We start from the raw sequence: 11709 nt of genomic DNA, 5'->3' as shown, positions 1-11709 counted from the left end.
GTTGAAAGTCCTGGTGAAAGACGATGGTGTAGATTAGGGTGGTAGCAGTGGGGACAAGGGCTTAGGGATAACTTTGAACAATAGTTTACAGGCAAACGTGATGGAACTTGGTGACGGGTTACACTTAAGGGGCAAGGGAGAGGGAGCTATCAAAAATGACCACCAGGTTCCTATTGAATAAGTAGCTCAGTGGTATTTAACACTGTCTACTCATTAAAATCCTCTGGGGAAGTTTGAAAATAATACCAACTCCAGGGCCTGACCCCAGACCTCCTAAAGCAGAATCTTTGGGTGTCCGGACATTGGTATTTTTAAAAGGCTTTCCCAGTGATTCAGTATGCATCCTGGATTAAAAGCCATAAGAAGAGATGGATTGTTTTCCCCTTCATTGTTAGAGGAAACGAGTTGAGATTATGGCGCTGGTTTTGGGTGTGTTGAATTGGAGGGAGGTTTGTAGACATCCAACTGAAGGAGTCAGTGAGATTGTACATAAGTCAGATGCGTTTAGGAGGAAGGCCTGGGGTGGAGGTATGAATTTCATATGCTCTGTAGCTGACTGCCTCGTGAAGCCATAGACATAGATGAGGTCACTTAGGGGTAGAGTGTGCAGTAAGAAGAAAAAAAGGCCTAGAGGTGAGCTTCAAGAAACTTCAAGATTTAATGCCTCGAAATAGGAGCATGAGTCTATCAGGAGTAGCCCCAGAAAAAGCAGAAAAAACAGAGAGTGGGGTCAAGGAAGTTGAGAGAAGAGGATGTTTAAGAAAGAGGCAATGGTCAATGGTGGCAAATGGACTCATACAAGTGGGCTGGGGACACCAATTTGGTTGACTCTTTCCCTAATAAAGAATGTTAGGGAGCTCTAATTACTTTTAATTGAGTTCCCAAACTAGCCCCTGAAACTTTCTTTTTTTTCATTGCAAATGTAATGAGTGTAAAATATAGGAAATTTAGGAAAAACAGATTAACCAAAATGAAGGAAATTTTAACTACCCATAAACCTACCAACCAGTGATAACTACGAATGGTATTTTATATAAAACTCTTAAAGTCTTTTTCTAAGCAGATATACATTATTTTTAATGGAATAATAACTTGCATATTGTTTTATAACCTGTATTATTCACTTAATATATCCTAAATAATTTTCCATATCATTAAATATTCTTGTATAGCATAGTTTTAAATGATTGCATTATACTGAATCATATGTATATGCCATAAATTGCTCAATCAATGTATTATTTGACGTTTGGGTTATTTTGAAGTTTCCACTATTATAAAGATCACACTATAAAATATAAAATGTGTGAGGGTTGTCAACAAATAGCTTTCCTCCCTTTACCTCTATAGTTGAGATTCAATTGAGGAATAAGACACAAGTAAAAATCAGTTTCATTTCTGAGAAGGATGAATGGAGAGATCCTGGGATGACTTGGGTCTGGAACCAAATCGGGGTAAACAACACAGGCCTCCCCGTTGCTGCCCCTCCACCCTCCCACCCACGACAGAGGCAGAGCCAGCAGGGCCGAGTTTACTGAGTAGCAGAGAGCAAGCAGAACGCACGTCCGGACAGCTGCCAAACGGAAAGAAGTCTAGGACGAACAGGGCAAGACGAGTTCTGTTCTTCTCTCAAACTCACAATACAAACAATTCTTGGTGAGGGGAAAGACCAGGGGGTTTTTCTTGATGAAGTCTTCCCCGTACGTGGTAGCTAGCCTTCAAGATGGCCCTCAATGGTCCTCGGTTCCTGGTCCTCACACCCTTGGGAAGTCCCCTCATAGTGTACAAGCGTTAGTCTGTGTGACCAATAAATACTGCAGAAAGGATGGTGTGTGACTTCCAAGGCTAGGTCATAAAAGTCATCAGAGCTCCTGTATTGCTGTCTTTGGATCACTTGCTCTGGGGGAGCCGGATGCCATGTCGTGAGCATACTCAGCTGTTCTACGGAGAGAGGTGAAGAGGAACAGAGACCTCCCCCCAACAGCCAGCATCGCCCGCAAGCCTTGAACATGAGCCAACTTAGATGTGAATTGTCTCTCCCCAGTCAAACCTTCAGATGACTGCAGCCCTGGCTGACATCCTGACTCAACCTCATGAGAAACCCAGAGGCAGAACCACCCAAATCCCTGACCCACAGAAATTATGTAGATTGTAAATGTTCATTGTTATTTTCGGCCAATAAGTTTGCTACACAGTAAGAAAACAATTTGTTACACAGTATCAGATGTGTTACAAAGTAATAGATTGTTACATGGGCTTTGGAAACAGAAGGCCAGATAAAATGGTGCTTTCTCGCTCCCGGTTGCCGAACAAGGAAACTCTGAACCTCTGTATAGCTGAATCTTTGTGCACGTATTTAAAATGACCATCCAGATGTAGACTTGCTAGATCAAAGGCCATGCCGAATCCCAACGCTCTGTGGTTAAAGCTCACATGTGTTATTTTAGACACGGCATGAGCTACCACTGTTCCTGCTCCACTCGCCCACTGGTCTGCAGAGCTGTGCTGTTTTCTGCATGGAGACAGTTGGATGGGGAGGGGGGCAAAGCCAGAACAGTGATAGGAGTCCCCAAAGGTTGGCGGGAAGCACGAAGGGCCCCGGGACACGTGCTGACTTGGGGATACTCAGTGTGGCCCCGCTGACAAATGAGACTTCAGACACCGACAGTGTTCGGTGTGTGAGATAGAAACACACCAGTGGACGGAAATTCAATGTACATCCAAGCCATGTGTGCAGAGAAGATGGGGGGCAAGAGTAAAATAAACAAAGAGCCCCAAAGCGTAGATAACACATATGCTGTTAGAGAGTTAGAGGAAGACGGAACAACCACAGGAGGGGGAAATTTCGGCTAATGATCCCACCCCTAGCAAGCTGCTCCTGTTTATGGGCAGGAAGCTATAAAGTTCCAGCAGTAGCAGCACCGTTTGCTTTTCAAAGGCCTATTTTTAGAATGCTTCTGATAATGCCTCAGGAGTTGCTAGATCTGAATTAAAAACTCCAGGTCTCTACCTCCCCCCCTTTCTAAATAAAGGGTTATTGATTTACTAATGGCCTTTGTATCCTGCTGCAAAGAAAGATGTTACCTAGAGCCTGAGTGGCCAAACAGCTTGGAAGAACCAAGATCACAGGTAGACAGACAGGCAGAAGACAGACTCTGAGAAAACTTCGAGCCGTGGGCAAAGGGAGGGTATCCTGCAGGGTAGGAAAGAGGCCTTCGCGGGGGGAGAGGGCTGCTGAAAATAAATGTTGCCACAGGGTGCAGACACGTAAGGGTGGGCGTGCGAAGTCCGGGGTGGATAACAGGGTCCCACAGGTGTTAGCTGGAACTAAAGGCTTGTCAGAAGAGCAGGTTTAATGAAGGATCTCTGGGATGGTGGCAAATAGATGCTCTGATGCTAATCCCAGCACTGACATTAGTTGGCCACATAAGCCTAAACCTATAGCCCTACTCCAGGCCCTGCATCTTCCTCTATAAAACGAGGGGCCTTTCTGGGCTGCAAGGAAGTCCCCCCGCCATCAGTGGCTGGCGTGGCGGCCGCCTTCCTGGGAGGTTTCTCTGTCTGCACCATTCGCGGTTTTCTCTGGTGTTTCCCTTTCCCCGCGCCCTCAGGAAGTCGGGTTCCTAGAGCTGAGAGTTAGAACTGGCCCACAGGGAAGACGTGGCAGAAGGACAGGAGGTGAGGGGAAGGGATGGAGAAGTTGAATTTGGAGGGGATGGGGCAGGAACATCAAGAACAAGCAGGAATCCGGAAGCCGGGTGTGAAAGAGGCCAGGCAGGGGCAGGGCAGCTGTGCCAGATGCGGCAGGGAGAAGCCGGTGGCTACGACCTGACCTGCGTGCTGGGCCCTGATGGCCACCTGCCCACAAAGTGCTGGCTCCGTGAGAAATTACTTCACCTCTTTAGCCCCTAATTTCCTCGCTCGTAAAGAGAAAATAACAGTAGAGCACCGTGCTTTTTATTGTCCCGTAGATCAAATGAGACACTGTATGTAAGGCGATAAGAACGACGCATGACACCCGGTTAATACTCAGTAAGTACGGGCCACGGGCATCGGGACGGCTCCCTGGTGTGGAGGGGGCAAAGCTGCCGTGGGTTTTGCCCACGCCAAGCGTCAGGACGTTTGCGGGCTGAGGGGCGGGCGGGAAGAGCACCAGCGGGTTAAAGAACAGTGCAGAGAGGCAGATTTGGGAGGGATGGTTTTGTGTCTGGAAAAAAAATCCAACAAGTGAGAATGGAAAGGTAAGTGCCCTGTTTTGAGAAATGCATTTAGCCTTTCCCCGACCTCCAGCCCCCAGGTGGTGATGATTTTGATCCGCCAACCTCTCAGGCTCAGCGGGGAAAAGCCTCCAGGTGCTGCATCCACAGAGTACGGGCTGCCCCTGCCCTCCTCCACCACATTCTGTATTCGGACCCTCCCCTCGGAGGTTTGAACCCTGGCAAGCCGCCTCAGGGGCCTCTACGCTTCCGCCGTGTTGACAGTACCCAGGAACGTACCAGAACCCGGTCAGGCAAATTTTCTTGTGTGTCTCGGGTCTTCTCTTGCCCATGTTCCCTACCCGTTTGCAACTGTGCTGTATCAACAAAGGTGAGACAAAGGTGTCATCCCTGGGGTTAAGAGATAAAACAGAGGAAGTGGCAGCGCCCTGTGTATGGCCCCTCGGGGTGTGTTCTGCTCAACAACACAGGGTGCCATTCGCTTAGACTACAGTGTGAATGGTGTCTCTTGGTGTTGTACAACAACAACCTGTACCACAGTATGCAGTGGCCCTGTCGGAGAGGGGAGGGTTCTAAGTCAGTAATTAAAACAAACAGAGAAAAACTGAGAGTATCTTTAATTGAAACCTCAGGGGAAAACAGGCACAGAAAGCACATGGGCCATGGCTCTGTAGGGCCTGACAGCAGCTGAGACGTCAGGAGGGCAGGCTCAGCCTTGGGCAGCTCATTAGGGCAGACAGTGAGGGTGGATGGGGCCAGACAGAAAGCCCCGTCCTGCTGAGTCACCAGTGCCAGTGCCAAGACCCGCCCGGCCGTCCTCCCGGCTGCCTGGCCAAGGACTGACTAAGCACAGGGCGGTGGAGTTGGCAGAACCTCAAGGATGGTGGGGCCAGGCAATAGCTGAAGGAGCAACATTTGTGAATGAATGTGATGAATTGTTTCTGTTTGTTTAGACTAAACCCCAGCTCGCCTCACACAAGTGGAGCAACCAAGTGTGAGACGCAGAGATCCTTGGAAATGAAAGGCTGGTCTGACCGGCTGTTCAGGCTGGTGGCTGAAGCTCTCTAGTCAGAACGTCTAAGCCTCAGGTCTCACTCAGAGCATTGCAGATGATAAGAAAAATGGAGACAGAAGATACTCCTAATACTTTTTTATTAAATTAGAAAAAGGGCTTTTTTTCTGATTACAAAAATAATGCATTGTTTTGTAGAAAATTCGGAAATACATAAAATCATAACAGAGACTATCCACAGTTGCAGCGCTTGGCAACAATCATTAATATAAATTCATTGCAATACTTTTCTCTCTGGAGAGCACAGCATTTGGCCGGCATTTTCTGATTCATTCTGTAGCGCAGGTGTGTGAGGGTTGTTGGAACGGAATAGCGCATCCTTTCATTATCGTTATGGGAGAGAAGTCAAAATAGCACATTTACTGACTTGTTCAAAGTCAGAGAAATTTGTGATGGCAATGTCTTCTGTCCTCTGTTTCTGACCTTTAATAATAAAAATAACCTGAATAATTACCCCTTGTCTAGTGCTTTTCGGTCAAAAAGAACTTTTTGCCTTGTGGTGCCATTCTGCCGTGAACTTTCCGTATTCTCTCACCTGAGTTCTAGAGCAAAGACAGCCTGATTTCAGGGCAGTTAACCTAGTAGTTGAAGGTTGAAAACCAAGAGCTGGGACCTCTGATTCTTTCACTTGTGTAGAACCATGCTTCACTCAAAGTCTTTATGCTCAAGGCCGCAGGATGAAAAGAATATACTGTTCTTCATAAAGTTGTAGTACGTTTCCATATATAGGAATGCGGTGAGCAATGTTCGTGCAAAATAATAAATGCATAAGCGTGTACTAATGTAAGGGATACATAGAAACAGGTGGATTCCGGACCTGTCCTGCCCTGTGCTGCCCACGATGGTAGCTAAGAAACTAATTTTTAAAATTTTATTTAATTTTGATTAAATTTCAAAACTTACACTCAATTCAGGTATTCGAAAATTTTTAAGTATTCTTGGACTAACTCAGGTATGTGAATCTATTTTTTAACTGTAAATGATTTGAAATCTCAATAGAGAATCCAGCCTTTCTGATGAAAAGTTATTGTCTAAACCGAGATGTGCCATAAGTGCCAAACACGCACCGGATCTCAGGCTCGGCGGGAAAAAACCTCACTAGTGATTTTCTTACACTGATTACATGTTCAGATGACAATATTTTGGATTCATTAGTTTAAATAAAATATTATTGAAATTAAGTACAACTATTCCTTTTTCTCTTTGTCATGTCAGTACTAGTAAATTTAAAATCCGTATGTACTTTGCATTGTATTTCTATTGGACGGCACTGGGTGCAACCACATGTAGCAAGTCTCCAGTGGTGTCTGCTAGGCTGTAAATGATGAGGATCTGTCTACGATAATGTCTTAGACATCCTTCGTTTATTTCAATAGACATGCATATGTTAGAAAAGTGGACTGGTAAATAGCATAGGCGTTGGAGTTAGAACCAGTAGGGTTTCCACATTGGCCCCATCAGCTGTGTAACTATGCATGACTTTCTTTTTTTCCTTTTATTTTCCTGTCTACTTGTAATAATTTCAATCCTTCAGAAAAGTTATGCAAGAGTGTAAAGGATGCTCTTCTGCCCTTCACTCAGAGACCCCTTCAAGTTTTGCAACTGACCCAATAGCATCCTTTATAACAAAAGGTCTAGTGCAGAATTGTGCATTGCACGCACCGGGCATGTCTCTTCAGTGTCCTTCGACCTGGAACAATTGGTTCCTTCGTCCTTCGTTGACCTTCGTGACCTTAATATTTTTGAAGGTGACAGGATTGTTATTTCGTAGGATGTCCCTCAATTTAGGGTCTGAGTCCCTCAGCTGAAACTCGAGCTATGAATTTCCAGCAGGATCATCACAGGAATGATCCTGCGGTCTCACTGGGCGCTATCAGCCGGCGCGTGATTTTTGCTTGTGTTATTACTGGCGATGCTAACTTTGACCACTCGAGTGTGATGGTGACCGTTAGGTGTGTCCACGGTGAAGTTATTGTTTTCTCTGTATAATTAAGTATTTTGAGGAAGATACTTTGAAACTATGAAATATTTCATTCGTCATCAACTTGTACCCCTGGTTTATCTGTAATTGATGTTTCTTGCCTGAATAGGATTATGGCGGTGATGATTGCTAAATGATGATTCTCTAATTCCATCATTTTCGTGCATGTATTATTTGGCATTCTACTGTAAATAAAAGGCTTCTTTTCTTCCCAAGTGTATGTTTCTCTCTGTCTCTCATCTCTGTATCTGTACATACACAATCGGACAGATAGATAAAGTGTGGCCTTATGGATTAGTATTTTATTGAATGAAATGTGATCCATTCCTATTGTCCCACAGTTGATGAGGGGGTCCCTTTCAGGGTGGCTCTGTGTCCTTTCAACATGCACCCAGTTTTCTTTGGGTTTTGTTTTGTTTTTTATTTAGTGACATGCTGGAGCTGGCTTCACACTGGCTCGTGAGAGCTCATCGTAAAATTTTCAGGATATGTTTGAGCCATCGCCATTAAGTTTGTGTCTTGGAATCAGGCATGGTGGAGTATTTACATCACAGAAATTGGCAAATGCTGTAATCAGAGCTTTTTCCCCATAGAACTCATTGTTAAAAATTTACCAGCATACAACTGTTTCTGTCACAAAAAACTGTTCCCGGCCCATGTTGTACTTTAACCGCCACAGTTCTGTAATCACCCATTTCCTTAAGGAGCACTAACTCCTCTTAATGGCTCTTAGAAACCAAGATCTTCATGCTAGGCCAGTGCTACTGGACACTACTGGATGGAAAGAACCAGAAAAGCTTGCATGTGTGTGTTTGTGTGTGTATACATACACTAGGAAATACACGTATATGTGTGTATACATGCATACATAGAGTGTAATTTTAAATACACATTTTATTTTGGAATAATTTTAGATTGACAGAAAAGTTAGAAAGAGTACAGTCTTCCTGTGCCCCTTTACACAGCTTCCCCTAACGTTAAGTTTTACATAACCACGGTACAGTCATCAAAACTAAAAAATTAACAATACTATTAACTAACTACAAACTGTATTTGGATTTCACCAGTTTTCCCACTAATATCCTTTCTCTGTTCCAGAATAGAATATTGCATTTAGTGCGCGGGCACTCGATACACAGTTTTTACCTCTACATCTATCTGTCTAGTCTATCCATCCATCCACTATCCATTTCTCCATCTCTCTCTCTCTTTATCTATATAGAGAACTATGAGTTCACACCTCTCATTCCAAGGCCACACCACAGAGTTTATTCTCACTTTTGTCCTTTCCCTATTTATAGCTCTCTTTTTTGACCACGAGAAACTTGGCTCCCATTATCCTCAATGTATTCTCTTATCGGCCCAACCCCTGCCCCCACCGCCCTCACCCCTGTACGTAACTGGTTTCCTGGCTCCACTGGGCTGCTGTCCCACACTGCTGCCTGCCCTGCTGTGCATCCAGACCCTTACTAGCTTGTCCCCCTCACACAGGCCTGCCTGTTGATTAAATTAGGACAGAAAGGAAGAAGGAAGGAAGGAAGGAAGGAAGGAAGGAAGGAAGGAAGAAAGAAAGGAAGGAAGAGTTAGTTGTACAAGGTTCTTAATCTCTCAGAATCTCATTTTCCTTGCATTATGATAATTCCTCATGGATTAATAATACCTACCTTATTGAAAGTAAAGTACTTAGCACAGTTCCCAGGAGAAAATAAGCATTCAATAAACAGAATTTTTCTACTAATTTTGTTGTTGTTCTTGTTATCAAGGATGTATTAAGCATAAATTGGAGGCCTAGAAGTAGCAGTAATCTTTGGTCTTTGCTACCGTGATGATGGTTTTACATTTTGGTGACACATTTTATGAGTCTGAGTTCATTAGAATTTTTGGTGTAAGTCAGGGCTTCTTCATTTCAGCGCTGCTAACATTTGGCGTGAGAGAATTGTTTGTTGTGGGGAGCTGTCCTGTGCGTTCTAGACTGTTTAGAAGCATGCCTGGCCTTAATCCACGCCCCCCTCCCATTCATTACAACCAAAAATGTCTCTACACATTGCCGAAGGTCCCCTGGGTGCAAAGTGACCCCTTCCCCTCCCCAGTGGAGAATCGCTGGAGTAAATGGTTGGTTCAGCCTTAAGTAAATTCCCTGTTATTCTCCTGTTTGAGAAACAGAATATCTGATTTAATTTTTAAAACTCTATTTAACTTAATTCTATTTAAAATCAGTAGTTTTGACTGAAAACTACAGATACAATTCAAAATGAGGCTGAAAATAATTTAATCTTAGTTCGGATTTGGAAGTCACTGACTCGAGCATCAGTTCTCACCAAGGTGTGGCTGTGTGCACACCCTGGCCGGCAGGGTCTTCCCAACGTGACCGCGGTTCCAGGGCTCGGCACAGGAAATCATAACAAGGACTTTTACACAACTTTCTTTTTTTTTTTTTTTTATTTCAGCATATTATGGGGGTACAGATGTTTTGGTTACGTATGTTGCCCTTGCCTCCCCCTCCCTCCCTAAGTCTGAGTTTCAAATATGTCCATCCCTCGGATGGTGTGCATCACGCTTTTTTGTGTGTGCCTATACCCGTCCCCTCCTCCCCCCTCCCCCTGCCCGACATCCAATAGATGTTATTCTTATATGTGCACTTATGTGTTGATCAGTTAATACCAATTTGATGGTGAGTACATGTGGTGCTTGTCTTTCCATTCTTGGGATACCTCACTTAGTAGAATGCGTTCCAGCTCTATCCAGGAGTATACAAGAGGTGCTATATCACTATTGTTTCTTAAAGCTGAATAGTACTCCATGGTATACATACACCACATTTTATTAATCCACTCACGTATTGATGGACACTTGGGTTGTTTCCACATCTTTGCAATTGTGAATTGTGCTCCTATAAACATTCGGGTGCAGGTGTCTTTCTTATACAGTATCATTTGCTCTTTTGGGTAGATGCCCAGTAATGGAGATACAAGTAGAAGTACCATTCGATCCACAACTTTCTTTAAAAAAAAAATCTAAGCATTATTTTCTAGCCTTTTCTCTCACCTTCCCCTTCTTACATTTTATGTTCTAGCTAAATGGAATGTTCTTTGTCTGATAAACATTAATTTGATGCATGATTAGATATTTATTAACTTTCCTGAAAGAAAAGAAGTGGAAAAATTATTAGCACATTTTACACAGGGTTTTATTTGTCAAAAATCGTTTAGGAAGTCGGTAGCAGTCTGGGCCAAAATTAAGTCGGGTTTCTTTAGAATTACTCTAATTCTTCCACGGGGGGCTCTTAAACATTTTTGCACAAGGACCAGCAGACTGTGCCCAAATCTCTGTGCAATCTAAGTCCACGCTCTAGTGGAGAGAAAACACTTAGTATCAAAGAATTGAAGAGGTACACAACAACAAACAAATAAACAAATAAAATTGGAGCAATATAGCCATTGCGTAAATTCCAAATGTTGAACACAGGTGAAACCTCAACCCTCAGGACAACACTGAAGTTTCCCTGAGTTGAAAGCACCCTTCATTTTTGCACCACAACCGGAAGGGAGTGTTTCTGTGATCTGAGCAGTGTGGTTAGTGGTTTGCTGAATACCCAGGGTTGCAGGGCAATAAACCTTTTCAGCTGAAGACGAAATGAGTTTTTTCAGTGAACTCTTCCAAAGTGCTGATTTTAGTGTACGAATATCAACTTTTCATTATTTCTTAGGGTTTTAAAAATTACTTGTTGGCAAATTAAAGTTGTATATATTTATGGGGTACAAAGTAATGTTACAATTTTTGAATACAATGTGGAATGATTAAATCAAACTAATCTATCCATCACCTAAATATTAGACATTTTTATGATGAGAACATTCAAGTTTACTCTCTTAGTAATATTGCAATGCACACTATATTCAGCATGCTGTACAACTGATCTAGAACAATCAAACTTATTTCTTCCTTCTGACTGAGTACTTGTACCCTTTGATTATCATCTTCCCATTGCCCCCCCTGCCCCCATCCTAGCCTCTGGTAACCACCTTTCTGCTCTCTGCTTCTGTGAGCTCAATTGTTTTAGATTCCACGTGTAAGTAAGAACGTGCAGTATTTTTCCTTCTGTGCTGGGCTCATGTCACTCAGCCTAATGTTCTCTAATTCCATCCATGTTGTCACAAACGACAGAATGTCTTCCTTTTACAAAACCAAATAGTATTCCGTTGTGTATATATGCTACATTTTCTTTATCCATTCATCTGTTGATGGACACTGAGGTCAATTCCATAACTCATCTGTCATACATAGTGTTTCAGTGAACATGGAGTGCACACAGCTCTTCAACATATTGATTTTAAATCTTTTGTGTATATGCCCAGAGGCAGGATTGCTAGATCATATGGTAATGAAAATTTTAGTGTTTTAAGGACCCTCCATACAGTTTTTTATAATGGCTGTACTAA

General features: G+C 43.3%; 1 protein-coding gene across 1 annotated transcript in view; it reads left to right on the top strand.

The window, feature by feature from the left end:
* BRINP2 (bone morphogenetic protein/retinoic acid inducible neural-specific 2) overlaps positions 1-11709 on the top strand; it is a 106277-nt gene that overhangs the window by 30858 nt on the left and 63710 nt on the right. The window contains exon 2 of the mRNA XM_012644644.1: positions 5171-5284. The gene's annotated coding sequence lies outside the window, so the exon portion shown is untranslated. The remainder of the gene's footprint in view (positions 1-5170; positions 5285-11709) is intronic.

The sequence above is a fragment of the Propithecus coquereli genome, unplaced genomic scaffold, assembly GCF_000956105.1.
Source record: "Propithecus coquereli isolate 6110/MARCELLA unplaced genomic scaffold, Pcoq_1.0 Scaffold216, whole genome shotgun sequence".
Taxonomy (NCBI): Eukaryota; Metazoa; Chordata; class Mammalia; order Primates; family Indriidae; genus Propithecus; species Propithecus coquereli.
This window is presented reverse-complemented; position numbering and strand designations above follow the sequence as displayed.